Raw genomic sequence first — 17153 nt, forward strand, 5'->3', positions numbered from 1 at the left:
CCGACCATCTGAGGTTTCTGCGTTCGGTATTCTCCTCTCGAATACCACTTAAGTCGTCCATTTTTGTTTTTCCTTTGCTCTTTGTATTGCATGGAGGAGGAGGTGGTGGAGGGCCTCTAGATCTGGTGTGGTATGCTGATGATGCCAGTATGAGCGGACTAACCTTAGGGAATGGGAATAAAGAATAAAATAAAAATAAAAGGTAAACAAGTCAGTAAGGATCCTGAAATGTTTGCAACATTTAAACACATATTGCGGGAATGTAAATTCGTGTCCTAATTTGGGGACCTCGTTGTGCCCGAGGTAGGCCTAGCGACAAATAAATTTGGAGAAATTTAGTGCCAATAATTGCCTCATTTCATTAATGTAAAAGTAAACAAACCAAAACGAAACTAAATAAGATAATGTCACTAATGACATTTGGCCTTGTTACATTTGAAAGGAAAGCAGGTAAATCTAATCTACCTAGTCCTAGAAAGACCCTCTCTGGACTGGATGCTCTTATCAATCAATTCTCCTATCTCGCGCAGGTTCAGCAATAGGAATGCCCTTGCCAGATGCCCTACTTCATTTCCTTCAACATTCTGGCAGTCAGTGACCCTCTTCCTCATCTTTCCCTCTAATTCCATCAAGCTGTACTCCAGATATTCCAGCCTTTCACTGGATTTAACAGCTCTTTCCTTCCATTCGTTAATCATCTCCATGTCAGCCTTATGTTGCGCCATATGCTTAGCTTCAGATTCTTGAACTCTTTTCCGCAGCTTGTTGTACTTCAACTCTGGCTCAGCAACCTCGTCTATGACCCGATTTCCTGGCCCCGCCCTTGGCTTAGAGACCCTGGCTATGTTTTCCTCTAACCATGAGGGGTAAAGGTATGAGTGGCTGATATGGTATCAGTCTGTCTTAATAGTATCCTTCTCCATGATAATCTTTAAGGTCCACATGTATTGCGCTTCATTCTTATACGGGATGGCGTCCCCTTGGAAATCGGCCCTGAAGTGACACATCTTTGCGACCCGTGGTATGATTTGTCTCCTGCCTGCTTGCCTCATAACCCTGCTTGTCTCTTGGTATGAGAAACTGATCCCATTATCCTCCAAAATCAATGACATAAGCGCGTAATATGTCCTCCAATATCTGAATAGTGCGCTCTGACTGCCCCGTTTGAGGGTGAAAAGTTATGCTCAACTCAACCTGAGTGCCCAACTCTCGCTACACGCCCCTCCAAAACTGTGAAGTAAATTGAGTACCCCTATCTGAAATGATGGAAACTGGAACCTCATGCAGGCGAACAACCTCTCAGATATAAATCTCTACTAATCCCTATGAGGGATAGGTAATACACATAGGAATGAAGTGCGTAGACTTGGTCAGCCGATCCACAATCACCCAAATAGCATCGAACTTCTTCAAAGTCCGTGGTAGTCCAACTATAAAATCCATGGTGATCCGCTCCCACTTCCACTCTGGAATATCTATCTGCTGAAGCAAGCCACCCGGTCTCTGATGTTCATATTTCACCTGCTGACAATTGAGACACCGAGCTACAAAGCCCACAATATCCTTCTTCATTCTCCTCCACCAATAACACTGTCTCAAATCCCGATACATCTTCGCGGCACCCGGATGAATAGATTACCGCGAGCTATGAGCCTACTCTTGAATCAACTCTCGAAGCCCATCTACATTGGATACACATATCTGGCCCTGCATCCTCAATACCCCATCATCACCAATAGTTACATCTCTAGCATCGTCGTGCTGAACGCTGTCCTTAAGGACAAGCAAATAAGGATCATCATAGTGGCGCTATCTGATGCGATCAAACAAGGAAGATCGAGAAATCACACAAACTAAGACCGACTAGGTTCCGAAATATCCAACCTCACAAACCGATTGGCCAAGGCCTGAACATCAACTGTAAGAGGTCTCTCTACTTACCTTGAAAATTATAATTATAATTAGATTTGATTTTGTGGTTCTAAAAATAAATGATCTATTTTTATACTAGTTGTTAGGCAATGGATGCTAAGTAAAAGACTTGGAAACGAGATAATAGCTTGAAAACAATGTGATAATCGAACCGAATGGCTAATAATTGGGGCCATGAGGTCGAGTCAAATTCTCTGTCGAGGATAGTCGATGGAGGATTAACTATTATGATAAATTCAATGGCGACTCTTTATGGCCAATAGTAAGCAATAAATGAAGAACAACAAATAGAACACAATAAATAGAACACAATAAATGTAGGTAGTGGTGTCAAGAGAATTTGTTAGGAAGTAGAGAGAATGTTCTTGTATATTCAATATTGAGTATCAGATCCTTTACAAAATGACAAGGGTCCCCTTTATATATGAGGAGGAATCTCAACATAGTACAAATGCATTTATTACAAATTTACGTGGTTAGTAAAGCTATTTAATGCCACGGTACGAGCTTGGACTAGCCAAAAAGACTAGGTCAGCTTTAGTCGCATGCCTTGGGAGCCCCCCACTTTTTCACCATAACTATCGATCTAAACTACCTCGAGGCTGGATGTCGATAACCCCTCGGGTGTTAATCTCGACCATAATCTCGAGCCTATGGAAACGTGCTTATGAAGCATCGTAATGACCGAAAATTAGACCCTTCGATTTTACCGCATACAGATAGTCCCCTCATAGAGTGAAGTGATAAGAAACGACTTTGATATCCATCTCCTCGAACTTCACGCAAGGATGTCATAGTCATGACGTAAGCCTTCGTGATACCTCATTTTCTGCAAAACAAAGAGAGTTAGGCCTTTTTCCCTTCCAGGTTCGTCTATTTATATAGTAATGATTAGCATATTCCCACTTATTTCTCCAGATTAATGCACATAATCGTCTATTCAAACGCACTACTGATTGACTAGTTTTATTGCAAATACACCTTTCCGCATTTAAAGGGTGATAATATAGGAAGAGCGCAAATACTCATCAAGCGTTGTTATGGTATTAATTACGCACGAGTAAAGTATGATGTTGAGCATGATTTATGCAACAATAAATAGCATGTTGTCAAGTATTTGTACGTAAGAAATGATAAATACGGTATTTACATAATTGAAAGACGGTTACAGAAAGGAAAACAAAGAGATAAGTCAGTTTCAAGAACAAAAGAATCATAAATGCTTGAAAATAGATAGTTAAATTCAAATAAAGGGAAAGGGTACGTGGGATAGAGCATGCTTGGACTAATTCACAAAAGATAAGTTCGTTATGGTAAGAGCCAAAAAATATCCAAAGCAGAGTCTCCATGCTGTCGCGCCCTCTTTTTTTCCCTCCGCGGAGAGAGGTCCGGGTTTCGACATTTATGGGGGTAATAACTCATTTCCTTTTGGAAATTTAAGTGTTTGAAGAGTCGCCACCTAACAGATTATGGTGCGTTAGGTCTCTTTGAGCAATTAACTCATGGACTAGTTTGCATTACCAGATGTTTAGGGTAAGGGCTTGAAATAACCTTGAGGGGAAGGTGTTAGGCACCCTCGCGGTCCACAACGGTGGGTCCCGTCCGAACTTAAGCTATGTGAATTAGTCATTTTAACAAATAAACAGTTTTAACACGTACTTGCAAGTAAAGGCATTCTAAGCACATATATGATTCAAGTAATGGAATAAAAGAAAAGGTTTGAACAAGTTGCACCTATATAAACAAAAGTAAATTTATTTAAATAACGTGAATTGGGAAAGAGGGGTCCTAGGTTGGTTATCCTACAGGATCCCCCACACAATGCACGGTAATCACTCCTCAATAAGGGGCTACACGTGACATTAGCGCGTAGTCATCGTATCCTTACTATCCAATTCCATCCCCTTAGTCATAGCCCAAAGCGTTCTAGTTACCTTGAAAAATGTCATACGCGTGCACTACTCGTTCCTTCTTTGTGGACCTGGAGGTATTTAAGACCTCTACCTTAGGTATTTCTAGAACTTCCTAAGGTTTCAAAGGATAAAAGTCTAGGCGTCAATCAAAAACAATTAGGACTTTAACAAGTAATGCAGGAAAAGTAGTTAAGAGGCCCAGATTTACCTCCACAGCTAATGCACATAAACAGCACATCTCAAACATAAACAAGAGGTAATTTATTAGATAGAATCCTAAGAGGGATATCTAAGTGAGCTTCAATACACAGAAAATATGCAACTTTGTTGTATAAACTCAACAGCAGGGCCCTAATCAGTTGGCGTATTGATTTTAAACCTGTGAATCTCTAAGCAGTAAACACAAGCAAAAATATTTTTCCCGTTTTATAAAGATTCATCACCTAAGGCTTGCCTAGGCGTAGGATCATGCATAATAGTTACCAGAATCATTAACAGTTCAGAAGTCGTTTTCCATAAGAGCATGTTGTTCTAGTTGATACGAATCTGAGAATGCAGAGATTATTACCAGTTTTATTCAGAAAACATCACAATGTGAGATTATTTTTCATTACCTTTTAATGAATCAGTAATTAACTAGGCATCTTAAACAAAATGCAAACAGGATCCTAGAACATGGTATCTAATATGCACATGCAAATGGCAGGATTGTTAAAAACAAAATCCCTAAGGCATGATTTCTAAATGCACACAAGAGTTGTAGAATTATTGAAATATGACTTCTGAATGCACAAGAGTAACAGATTTTATGCTAATGTTGTTATTGTCCTAGGAGCAGGATTTCTAAGTGATAGACATAAAACATGGATTAGTGACGGATGAGATGCTAAAACAGTAGACATGAAATCCTAGGAACATGATATCTAGTGCATATTTGGAATGGTTTAGATGAGTGTATTGATCCTAAAAACATGGATTCTAATGCAGATATAAATAATGTAAAGCCTATGACATGCTTTCTACCCCAATGATATTAATAGGATTATATAGCTACCCCTCCCCTTTCACTAGTCATCCCCAATATTTGTTTACAAATAATTATTACAGACCAGTTGAATAAATTACATAAATAAATAAAGAGAAAGAAGAAGTTAACTATAGGGAGCCTGAAGCAGGCCCAAGTGTATCCTGAAGATACCAAATTTTCCATAGCGTCAAATGCCAAGTTTATAGCCAGTCTCATGTCCGGGTGTGTCAGAGTTCCCTAAGGACCTCAAGGATCCCAGGCAGTGCTCATACCCAAATTTCATAACCAGAATTGAGTAAGTGCAGTGTGGAAGGGCCAGCCTCAGTGCATCAGAGTTCAAAGGGATCTCACAGGGATCCCAAGGCAGTCACACACTGGAGGGGCAGAACCTAGGGACTTAAGAGTGGAGTGAGAGTGCTTGACATAGTTTTGAAAAGCTTTGATAGGAAACACAGTAGTGAAAAGGACTCAATTGAAGTAGTTTTATAAAATAGGAGAGTTGTTTAGCAGTAAAATAGTTTTGACAAGAATTGTGTAATCAAACAAACAACAGATCAATCACAGAGCAAACAGAGTCCTAACCACGTGATTCATACAAGGGATGGGGACACATAATGAACATATAATAAATATAAGTCTTTTGTAATTAAGGAATAGCTAACAGTGCAAGAAGTAAGGCATGGATTTCAGATGTGCCAATTAGAACATAGTTATAGAATCAAAAGTGCTTAGGGGGGTCATGGAATTGGGAGATGACATAGTATAGGATTTCATAGCAATAGTGAGGACATAGAAGTACTAAACATGATTGGGCATAACATCAGAATAACTTAGGGTAACAAAACAGTTTTGCAAAATAGGTGCAAACCAGAAACCAACTAACACATAAGCATTCAAACATATACCAATAAAGTAAAGCCAGTACATACTACAAGGAATAGACAAGCTCATATCATGCTGATCACATATTTGAATTAGGATATAGCACTAACAGTGATTCAAATAGGCTAGTTACATATTGAAAGGTAAGATAATTGACAGGAATAGACTGGTAACTAGTAAACTAAAATAGCAAGAAAACATATAGTGTTTAGGACTTGAATTGAAATCAGAACATACCAGTTAAGGAGAATAGACACAAAGTGAAGAGCAATTGGGTGCACTAATTAGCTTTGGCTTGCAGCTGGCTAATTCAGTAATAGTAGCAAGTAACAAGAAAGAGAGCAGAAAAAGCTTTAAGTGAGTGAGGGAGTTGTGAACTAATGTTCGTCTAATGAGAGTAGAAGAAAGCATATATATAGTAGTTTGAAAGCTAAGTAAATAAGGTAAGAATCAAATTGTTCAGTAATTGGAGAACTCGGATCAATTAAAGTAAAATCGGTCCAAGTCTTCTCTTAATTAAGGGAGTCATTTCAAACGGTAAAGAACATGTACCAAATAAGGAAATAGTTCAAAAGACCTAAGTACAGAATAAGCAATTAGGGGTAGATACATAGAATTCTAATAAAGGAAATAATAGTGAAAATCGAGCAATAATGCAGTTAATCACATAACAAGGTAAGAAAATATTTTAAATGTTGTGAAAACATGAAAAGTAGCCGAAAATCAGTAAAGAGTATCATCCCAGGAAATCAGGGATTTAAAAAATCGGAAAATAGTACTAATACTAAGGGAAACATTATAAACTTCCATGAATAACAAGTACTGAGTATAGCCAAAAAGAGCCAAATCAGAAACCCTAGTACGACATTATTGGGGTAGAAATCACTAATCGAAACATATTCATGGGCTTCGAACACACACATAGCAGAATCGACAAGCAAGAATGAACTCAGGATTATAACATAGTGTTAAAACTGGGGTTTTAACATAACAAATTAGGATTAAAAATCAATTTTAACAAAAAGTCGTTCAAATGTATGAGAATCAGAAAACAACATTAAAAAGACCAGAAATATGTTTTGAAAAAAAAGTTCCAGAAACCCTAATGGGAAAATAAAGCGACGCTTTGAGAAATCGAAAGGTTTTTCATAAAACAAATGAAAATAGCTCAGAAAAACCTCAAATCTGTTACAGATCTAAGAGGTACAGGAGAAGAGATTAGGGTTTTCTAGAAAATAACCCAAAAATAGAGAGACCAGCTTAGAATCCATAGGTTTAGCCGAGAAATACGAAGATTTTACTCAATCGGGCCATGGTGGCCTGAGAACGGCGAGAACATGCCATGGGTGGTGAGTGAACAGCCACTAGTCCCTTGAGGACCTCAAGACAACAAGAATCCGGTCATGGGGGAGCCATTAGGGCTAGGGGTGGTGGTGAGCCACCATTATTATCGGCGAGCAAGCAGCCGGCGAAGGGGAGCTAGGGTTTAGGCAGAGGGAATTTGAGAGAGAAGGAGAGGGGTGACGGTGGGTGAGTGAAGAGTGAATGAGGGGTTTGGGTGTATAGGTTTAGGTTAAATTAGGAAAGAACCGTTGATCAAAATTGATCAACGGCCAGGATTTTAATCAGCATTGGGTCGGGTAGTATTAGGAATTGGGCTTGGGGTATGGACTAGTTTAATTAAGGGTTTGAGCTGGTTTAATTAAGGCTAAAATTGGAATAGAAATGGGTTATTTGTTAAATACCCTAATTAAATTAGTCAAAAATAGTTTATAACATAATTATTAATTATTTTTTTTGATTTGCACCAGGTGTCCGAGTCTCTTCAAGCCCCGACTATTCCCGGGGGTGCACAGGCCCTCGGCAAGGAGTTTCCCGCAAGTGCACCACGGTTAATTCAGGTTTTACCCAGTCCGATGGCCCTCAAAAATTGTTTGCACCCAGTGGGTTTCGAACTTGAGACCTTGAAAGGGAGCAAACCCTAAGGCTCAAGTCAATTGCCATCAGGCCAACCCCTGAGGGTTAACATAATTATTAATTATAAAAAGTGATTCTATTGCATGAGAATAATTTAGAAATGATTATTTGGTATTTAAAAATATATATGACTAATTTCTAGTAAAAATAGTGCAAAATTATACGTATGGGCTATAATTGCAAAGTTATTGCAATTATAGCCAAAAGGTGCCAATTTGGCTATTTATGAAATAATTTGGTCTTAATAGGACCATAAACAATAAATTAAATCAAGAAATGCTTTTGAAATCATTTGTGATGTATTTTGTAATCATTTATTGGAAATAAAATACTGGACAAACTAAAAAATGTGAAAAAATTATGGAAAAAATACCAATTGGTATTAACGCATGATTTTGAAGGGTTATATGCAACTAAAATTATTTTGGAAAAAAATGGGTATCAATAGATATATATGTGTTAATAGAATTGAACGTGAATAACATCATTTATATGATCAATCCAATAAATATAAAGTAATTAAACTAATGTGAAATTATTACTTGTCAATTCATTTTTCAGAGTTCTTCAAAACGCCTTAAAGATATGTTTTGATCCAGGAAGTCCATGAATATTATAAGTATGTCATTAGTGGGTAGCTAGTTTGATGACTTTGAGATCATCTAAGAGTTAAGCACTGAACGAAATAGGTATTTTATTACTGCAATGCACTTAAACTGTTTAAGATGCCCAAGAGCACAAGTAATTTGCAAACAGTGAGCATATGATATGTACTGCCATAAATAAAATGAATATAGTGATACATACATTAATAAAATATGACTCAACTTAGCCCGGGGGGGGGTTATCACGACCCGGATTTCTCACCCTCGGGAGTCGTGATAGGGCCTACTCGTAGAAGCTAGGCAATCCATGAACTTAGAAATCATTAACTCCTTTATTTTAAAACTTCTTACCAATTATATTAACAAGGGAATAAACAGTTAAATAATGGCAGAATATGATATTTAGCGAAAATCTTAAATAAATAGAAAACGAAAATGTCTCAAAGACCATCATGTGCCTCTAACCAAAACCTGGTGTCACAACATCCACGGACTACTAAGAGTACTAAATACAACCATTTGAAAGAAATATAATACTGTTTGTCTCGAATACATGAGATAACAGAATATAAAAATAGATAGAGGAGACGTCGGGCCTGCAGACGCCTGCAAGGATACCTCGGTGTCTCGGTGGACTAAAGGTTGGCTCCCGAGCTACTACTACTGACCAAAGGCTACTCCGGTATCTTCATAGAGTGCAGAGTGTAGTATCAGCACAACTGACTCCATGTGCTGGTAAGTGCCTGGCCTAACCCCGGCGAGGTAATGACGAGGCTAAGACCAGACTCCAGATAAACCTGTGCAGTTATATAATATATGGCAGAAAATAAACAGGAATAAGCAGTTTAAAATGGGAGGGGGTACATGCTTCAGGGAAACATATCAAGGCCAATAGAAACTTAATAAAATATGAAAGGACAACTCAATATCTACAACAATACAATAACAATACTATTGCGGTGCGCAACTCGATCCCTTATCATTTAACATTGTTGCGGTGTGCAACCCGATCCACATATATAACTGTTGCGGCGTGCAACCCGATCCAATATAATATCTATTGTGGCATGCAACCCGATCCAATATAATATCTGTTGTGGCGTGCAACCCGATCCAATATAATATCTGTTGCGGCGTGCAACTCGATCCAATAAAATATTTGTTGCGGCGTGCAACCCAATCCATATATATATAAAAATGTTGCGGCGTGCAACCCGTTCCAAATATATACAGTCAACAATAATCATACTTGACTGTCCCGGCAAGGGATCCGCAATAAACTACACCATCCCGGCAAGGGAACTCAACAGTACATGAATATACGTCCCGGCAAAGGATAAATAGCTTTAACCAAACTTGTTCTAACATCTAACTATCTCAATTATAACCCAACTCGTTTCAACACCTAGCTCAAAGAATCATCAACCTAGGCGTCGGTAATATAAATTAAGAACACAATGTAAGGGAACCTCAACTCAACAATGGCCCGGAAAGGGGGCAACATAATGATCTCTTCTCTTTTTCACTTTTACTTCACAACTCGAGCCAATTCTCTAAGGTTTTAATTATCACTTATACTTTCACAATTCATTATACAACTGGAGCCAACGCTCCTCAATGTTCATAGGTCACAATTCTTTCCACAACTTTACACAATAAATAGAAATCTTCACCAAGGCATGGACAATACAACGAGATCATGAAAATCACAAGATAAGACTCACGGTTATGTTTGACACCAACGTATAGATACTCGTCACCATGCCTATACGTCGTACTCAACAAGAAGCAAATAGCAAATAGGACACAACTCCTAATTCCTAAAGCTAAGGTTAGACCAAACACTTACCTCGATGCCTCGAACACAACTCAAGCTTTAATTATAGCTTTACCCGTCGATTTCTCCGCCAATTCACTCGTATCTAGCCACAAGTTACCTTATTACATCAATAAACGCTAAATGAATCAATTTGAATGCATGAAAAATGAGTTTTCCAAAGTTTTACCCAAAAAGTCAAAATCGCCCCCAAGCCCACGTGGTCAAAACTCGAGGTTCGAACAAAAACCCGATTACTCATTCCCTCACGAGCTGAAATATGTAATTTGTTTTAAAATCGGACCTCAAATTGAGGTCCAAATCCCCAATTTTTGAAAAATCTAGAATCTACCCAAAACACCCAATTTTCCCCATGAAAATCTTTGATTTTAAGTTGAAATCATGTTAAAAGATGTTAATGATTGAAGAAAACTAGTTAAAAACGACTTACAATTGATTTGGAGAAGAAAGGTTGTTTGAAACATTGCCTCTTATGTTTATGGGGTTTTGAAAAATGAAAATAATTGGAAATCCCGTCTATTTGTACCCCTCTCAGACCCCCTGTGTGGACCACACAAAACGGACTACGGCCGCACAGGCCTTCCTGAGGTACTGCGGTCTAGTGCCCTGTGCGGACCGCACGAAATGGACCGCGGCCGCACAAGTCTCCACCGCGGACCGCAAGAAAATCGAGCGCGGCCGCAAAGGCTTGGCCTTGCTCACCGCGGACCGCACAAATCCCACCGCGGTCGCGGAGTCTTCACCGCAGCCGCGAAGCTTCCACCACGGACCGCGAGACCTGGCTTCAGAGACCTACAACTTCTATGAATCTGCAACTTTTTCCTAAGTGTAAAAACATCCTGAAACTCACCCGAGCCCTTGGGGCTCCAAACCAAATGTCATACTAACTCAAAAACATCATATGGACTTACTCGTGTAATCAAATCATCAAAATAACCTCATGAACATCAAATTAAATCTCGAGAGCAATGAAATTTTCTCAAAACTTCTTTAAACAAAAATTTGGCAATTCAAGTCCGAATCACGTCACATGACATCTGTTTTTCATCAAATTCCACATAAATGTCTTAAATCATATATAAGACCTGTACCGGGCGCTGGAACCAAAATACGGGCCAGATACCCTCATGTTCTAATCAAATTTCATTTAAAATTTCTTTAAACAATTTGAGAAAACAATTTTCTTTGAAAATTCATTTCTCAGGCTCGAGACCTTGGAATTCGATTCCGGGCATACGCCCAAGTCTCATATTTTCCTACAGACCCTCCGGGACCGTCAAATTACGGGTCCGGGTCTGTTTACCCAAAACATTAACCGAAGTCAAATTAGCTCATTCTATAATCAAAACTTATCGTTTTCACAAATTATTATATTTAAGCTTTCCAGCTATGCGCCCGGACTGTGCACACAAATCGAGGTGACTCTAAATGAGGTTTTCAAGGCCTCGGAACACGGAGTTTCATTTTAAAACAAGTGATGACCTAAAGTTCATCACATTCTCCACCTCTAAAATAATTGTTCGTTCTCGAACGGACAGAAGAAGGAAGTACCTGAGTCAGGGAAAAGATGGGGATAACGGTTCCGCATATCGGACTCGGACTCCCAGGTTGATGCCTCAGGAGGCTGACCTCTCCACTGAACACGAACAGAAGAAAAACTCTTCGATCTCAACTGACGACCCTGCCGATCTAGAATAGCTACCGGCTCCTCCTCATAAGACAAGTCCTTGTCCAACTGGACAGTGCTGAAATCTAACACGTGGGATGGATCGTTGTGATATTTCCAGAGCATGGACACATGAAACACTAGATGCACGGCTGATAAGCTCGGCGGCAATGCAAGTCTATAAGCCACCTCTCCCACTCAATCAAGAATCTCAAATGGACCAATGAACCTAGGGCTAAGCTTGCCCTTCTTCTCAAATACCATCACGTCCGTCTGAGGATGAAATATTGTACTCAGCTCAACCTGGGTGCCCAACTCTTGTTGAACTGCTCTCTGTTGATACCCAATTTTTCCCTATGTATTTTTATATACAAAATACTTTCAGAATAGCATATATATATGCATATATAAGCATGCCCAAGTGTTTTGGTATTTTTCTATTTTTTTTAAAGATTTTAAAATCAATTTATTGTCCACTTTAGCAGTACAAAAACCAATAATTATTCCCAAGATTATCATTTTGGTGAATAACTTATCTTATTCTCATATTTATACCAAAATATAGTTAAGGTGATTTTTGTATATTTTTACAAATTTTATTTGGTATTTTTAAAGCTAAATTGCACATAATTGCAATTCTAGCCTACTTTAAGATTAATATCATTTTACAATTGTAAAATTATTTCCAGAATTTTTAGATTAATATTTATATATTATTAATTGGCTCAGTACTTTTAGTTTGCTTTTAAAATTATTTTTTACTATTTTTATAAAATAAAAGGAAAAACTAGCTATTTAACATCTAGCCTCATTCCATTTCAAATACAGCCTTTCAATTTTAACCATTATTTGACCCAATCTTAACCCATTTGGACCGGCCCAATTTTTAATTTGACTAAACCCACAACCCGATCCAAATTACCCTTACCCGATTCCACCTACCCTCCTAAATCTGGGTCGTTGATCACACAAGATCAACGACCATAACTTACCCTTCTATAATTAAACCAAACGACCTACCCTAATCTCCCTTATTCTCCCTTGACCCGCCGCCTTTGAATCCCAAACGCTCTTAAATCCTCTCATCAGTTCTTCGAAACCCTAGCCTCCTCCTACCTTATTTCACCATGTTTTCACCGAAATCCATGGCTTCTCAATCCATGGACGGTCTGTACTCACCCATATCCACCATTATACCTTGGGTGTTCGAGGTTTTGAAGGCTGACTTCGATGGTTCTTCCAGAGCTTCTCAGATCTTCATTTCTATAGCTTCTCCGACCATGCTCCGGCACATTCAGGCCTCAGGAGCCTGATTCCTCACCTCTTCGACTCAGGATCTGATTTTTCTTCCAAGCCTTTCTCATTTCTAGGGTTTCTCCGAAACCCTAAGTTGTTCGAGGCTTTTCTCTATTTATATTCATAGATCTATGGTATGTTCGTGTTCAACTAGGCTTCTAAAGTGTCTACCCCAAATTTTCTTTTCAAAAATCGTTTCTGAAAAAGTTTTCAAAAAGATCTTTCTGATTCTTTCTTTATGTGTGCTTGTATGTGCTATGCTCGTATGGCTTCTTTTTCTACGCGTGTATGGTTCTCCTACTCTTCTTTTTCTACTATACCTGTTACTCTTGTTAATCCTTGTTATGTTTCCCTTACTCTTCTACTATATGTGCTTACTGTTGAGTTTTTTTATTTTTGTTTGCTCTATTAGACTCTGTTTGCGTTCTTGCTGAACATGTTTCCTCTGTTTTAATTTAAGTTTGTATCAGCTCTTCTTTTCTGAACTTGTTTATGTTCCGAGTTTCTCAAATATGTTCTCTATGACCTCAATTAGCTTTCTTTCTTTGTATCATGTCTGTTTGTTTCTCATAAGTCTTTGAAAGAGGCTTCTGAGCCCGTTTCAATTACTTGCTTTCTCATCTCTATGAAACCCTAGGATTTGGGGGTTTCTTGGCAATTTTAAATTTGTACGAGTTAGGGTTCCGCTTTGGGACCCTGAACTCTCAGACTCATTGCGAGTCTGCAAACTAGACCTGTACCCTTTCTTGCTCATGATTCTGAACCTCTCTTTGAGTAAACTCTCTTCTATATAACTTCTTGATTCACATATTTGTGTGCTTTATATATGGGAACTCTTCTTTCAAAAGTCTTTACCGACTAATTGATTGATTTCGAATTCCTTTTAATGAGTCCTGACTAATTGTTATTGATTCTCTCTAATTGAACCTTCTTTACCTTTCCTGACTTGGTTCATTCGAGATTAAACCTATAACTTTGATTTCCCTGGCTGTTTGATTGATTCCCTTTCCTTATTTTTCCCAAGCCGTGTACCACTGAGCTTTTCCTTAAATAAACTTCTATGTATTTACCCCTTTTGTGCTACTTTGAAAAGGTTTTAATCAAAATTTCTTTCCTTAAATGTCTTCTACTCGTTTGAAATCAAATCCCTTAACTTAAGGGAAATTCTATGTGATTGATTGCAAGTTATTTTCTTACCTTTCTTACTTGCTTCTCTGCACTATAAAAGGGACTACCCTCCCGCACTTTTAACAGACTTCCAATTCAATACTTTTACACCACTACTTCGAGTTGAATACCCCGAGCCTTTAGTTCAATACTTTCGACTTCCTTACATACTTACAACACTGCTTTGAGTTCAGTACTCTTAAAACATTCTACTCTTTCTGAGATCTTTTGGAATTATTTGCTTGCAACTTGGCTTTCTCAAGACTGTTTTTACTTGTTTGTTTTCCCTGAAACTGGTATGTTCTAATTTAACTTTTCTGCCTCACTCCTCTATGTGTTTATTTACAGTTTCTGCAAGCTTGTTTACTTTGTTGTTCATGTTCAGTGATTAATGTTAACTATGTAAATTGTTTTTTTTCCTTTGCATCTGTTGTTTGTTCTGAATTCCCTATACCCCCACTCCCTTCTATGTGTTTGAGTTAAGTTTCATGGCCAGACAACATCCAAGTTGCTGCTTAGGTCTGAATTTGATCCTCAATGGATCCTAACTCCCAACTTTGGCTAACAGGCTGGTCAGGGGTGTGCCAGCACTCCTAATTGTTGGGCATGACCACCAGCCTGTCATGGCCTTCCCCTAAATCCCCTCTATGCACTTGCACTTACTCTTAGATTCTAAGTTATGTCCCCCTCTTATAAGCCATGCTTTGGGACCCTGAGTTCCCTCGGAACTTGGACATTTGAGGGCTGACTCTTCCACACTACACTATAATCTGATTCTGCAATGTGTTTGGGGTGTAAGCACTGCTCTGAGTACCTTTGAGACTCTTGGGAACTTTGACACATCCCAAATAAGAGAAAGGCTTTTCGGAAAACGGATCCTGGAAGTTGGTTTATCTCATATTGCTAGACCTTGAGTCTAAATAAGGCTGTTTGGTTGCAGCTGGAAGTTCTGATGTATTTCTTTTTGATTCATTCTGGTCTGTAATATTTTATAATAACTTATGGGGTTCTAAGTAAGAAGGAGAGGGTCATTTATGTATGCAAAGGGTAGACAACATGCTCATAGGTGTTACTATTTACAAGTTCTGCACTTATGCATTTCATAAAGAAATCCTGCCTATAGTTTCTGCACTTTTGCATTAGAAATCCTTCCTATAAGTTTCGACACTTCTGCATATCATATAGAAATCCCGCCTATAAGTTTCTGCACTTCTGCATATCATATAGAAATCCTGCCTATAAGTTTCTGCACTTCTGCATATCATATAGAAATCCTGCCTATAAGTTTCTACACTTCTACATATCATATAGAAATCATGTCTGTAGGTTTTTTCTGCACTTCTGCATATAGAAATCATGATTATAGGTTTTCTGCACTTCCGCATATACCTCCATCATTAGGCAAACAATTATAGGTTAAAAATAACAAAATGCATCCTAGATACCATGTCTATAGGACTCCTGCATTTTCATAATTGTTTTAGACCAACGACGCTTGGAAAGAATGCCTATATGAGTAATTAACCGAATCTGAATCGTTTACAAGTCTAAAATCAGTAGTAATGTCGTTTAATATCTGCAGATCTTTTTTTTATATATATATATATATATAACCAGTAAGCCTTCTTTAAAATCAGAGTAAGCATCGTTAGATATCATGTCTATAGGTTTCACCTAGGCAAGCCATTAGGTAATTAATTAACTGCATCAGTCTTTGATAATTACAACCAATGGAGGCCTAATTCGGACTTCTCATCTGAGAAATATGTGATAAATCAGCCTTCCCTAACGCTTCAAATTTAATTCAGACCATAACCAGTATTTGTAAGTCATGCTAAATAATTTGTTTCTTTAAATGAGGAGGCCCGTTTGAGCCCTTTAAACTGTTATGTGTTCTCCCATACCTGCCTTATATGTTTTGATTGTCGCCCTAGAATTTTATCCTTCTCTGAAAAGCCAAATCTCCCTTCCCTTTAGGACTAGTAATCCCAAATGCCTCCGGGACTGATAGGATTGGGGCGGGTACTAGCATGCAATAAGTAATGATACTACTCCGCGCTTAATACCTTAACGGGGTGGGAAAGGGTAGATATGGACATGATGACCGGTGCGCTAATACCACGTGTAACCCCTCTTCTGAGGAGTGATTACCGGGTATTGCATTGATGTGATCCATATTATTTGTAAACCTAGGACCCCCTTTTCTTTATTTGTTTATTTTATTCTCAAACTATTTCTTTAAAATTTCTGCTTTCTTTACTTTCGTCAAACTCTCGACTTTCTTGCAATATTATGTGAAAACCCCCTTCTACTTGAGACTTCTATTTGCTTACTTGTTATTCAAAGTCACAATTGTAACATGGTCGGGAACCACACTAGTTGATCTTGGGGGTGCCTAACACCTTCCCCTCGAGATAATTTCTAGCCCTTACCCGAACTCTGGTTTTCCAACTCGAACTCTTCTTTAGTGTCCTAATGCACTTTAATCATTAGGTGGCGACTCTTCAACCCAAAAAAAACTCTATTCCCAAGAGGGAACGAGTTGTCCTCCCAAATGTCATGAACCCGATTTCGCTTTTTAGAAAAAGGGGGCGCGACACTCTCCAAAAACGCGAGGTAAACTGCGTACCTCAGTCCGAAATGATAGATACAGGCACACCATGAAGACGAACAATCTCCCGGATGTAGATCTCAGCTAACCTCTCGGATGAATAGTAGACTGCCACAAGAATGAAATGCGCTGACTTGGTCAGCCTATCAACAATGACCCATACTGTGTCGAACTTCCTCTGAGTCTGCGGGAGTCCAACAACGAAATCCATAGTGATCCGCTCCCACTTCCACTTGGGAA

This window comes from Nicotiana sylvestris, chromosome 12 (genome assembly GCF_000393655.2).
Source record: "Nicotiana sylvestris chromosome 12, ASM39365v2, whole genome shotgun sequence".
Taxonomy (NCBI): Eukaryota; Viridiplantae; Streptophyta; class Magnoliopsida; order Solanales; family Solanaceae; genus Nicotiana; species Nicotiana sylvestris.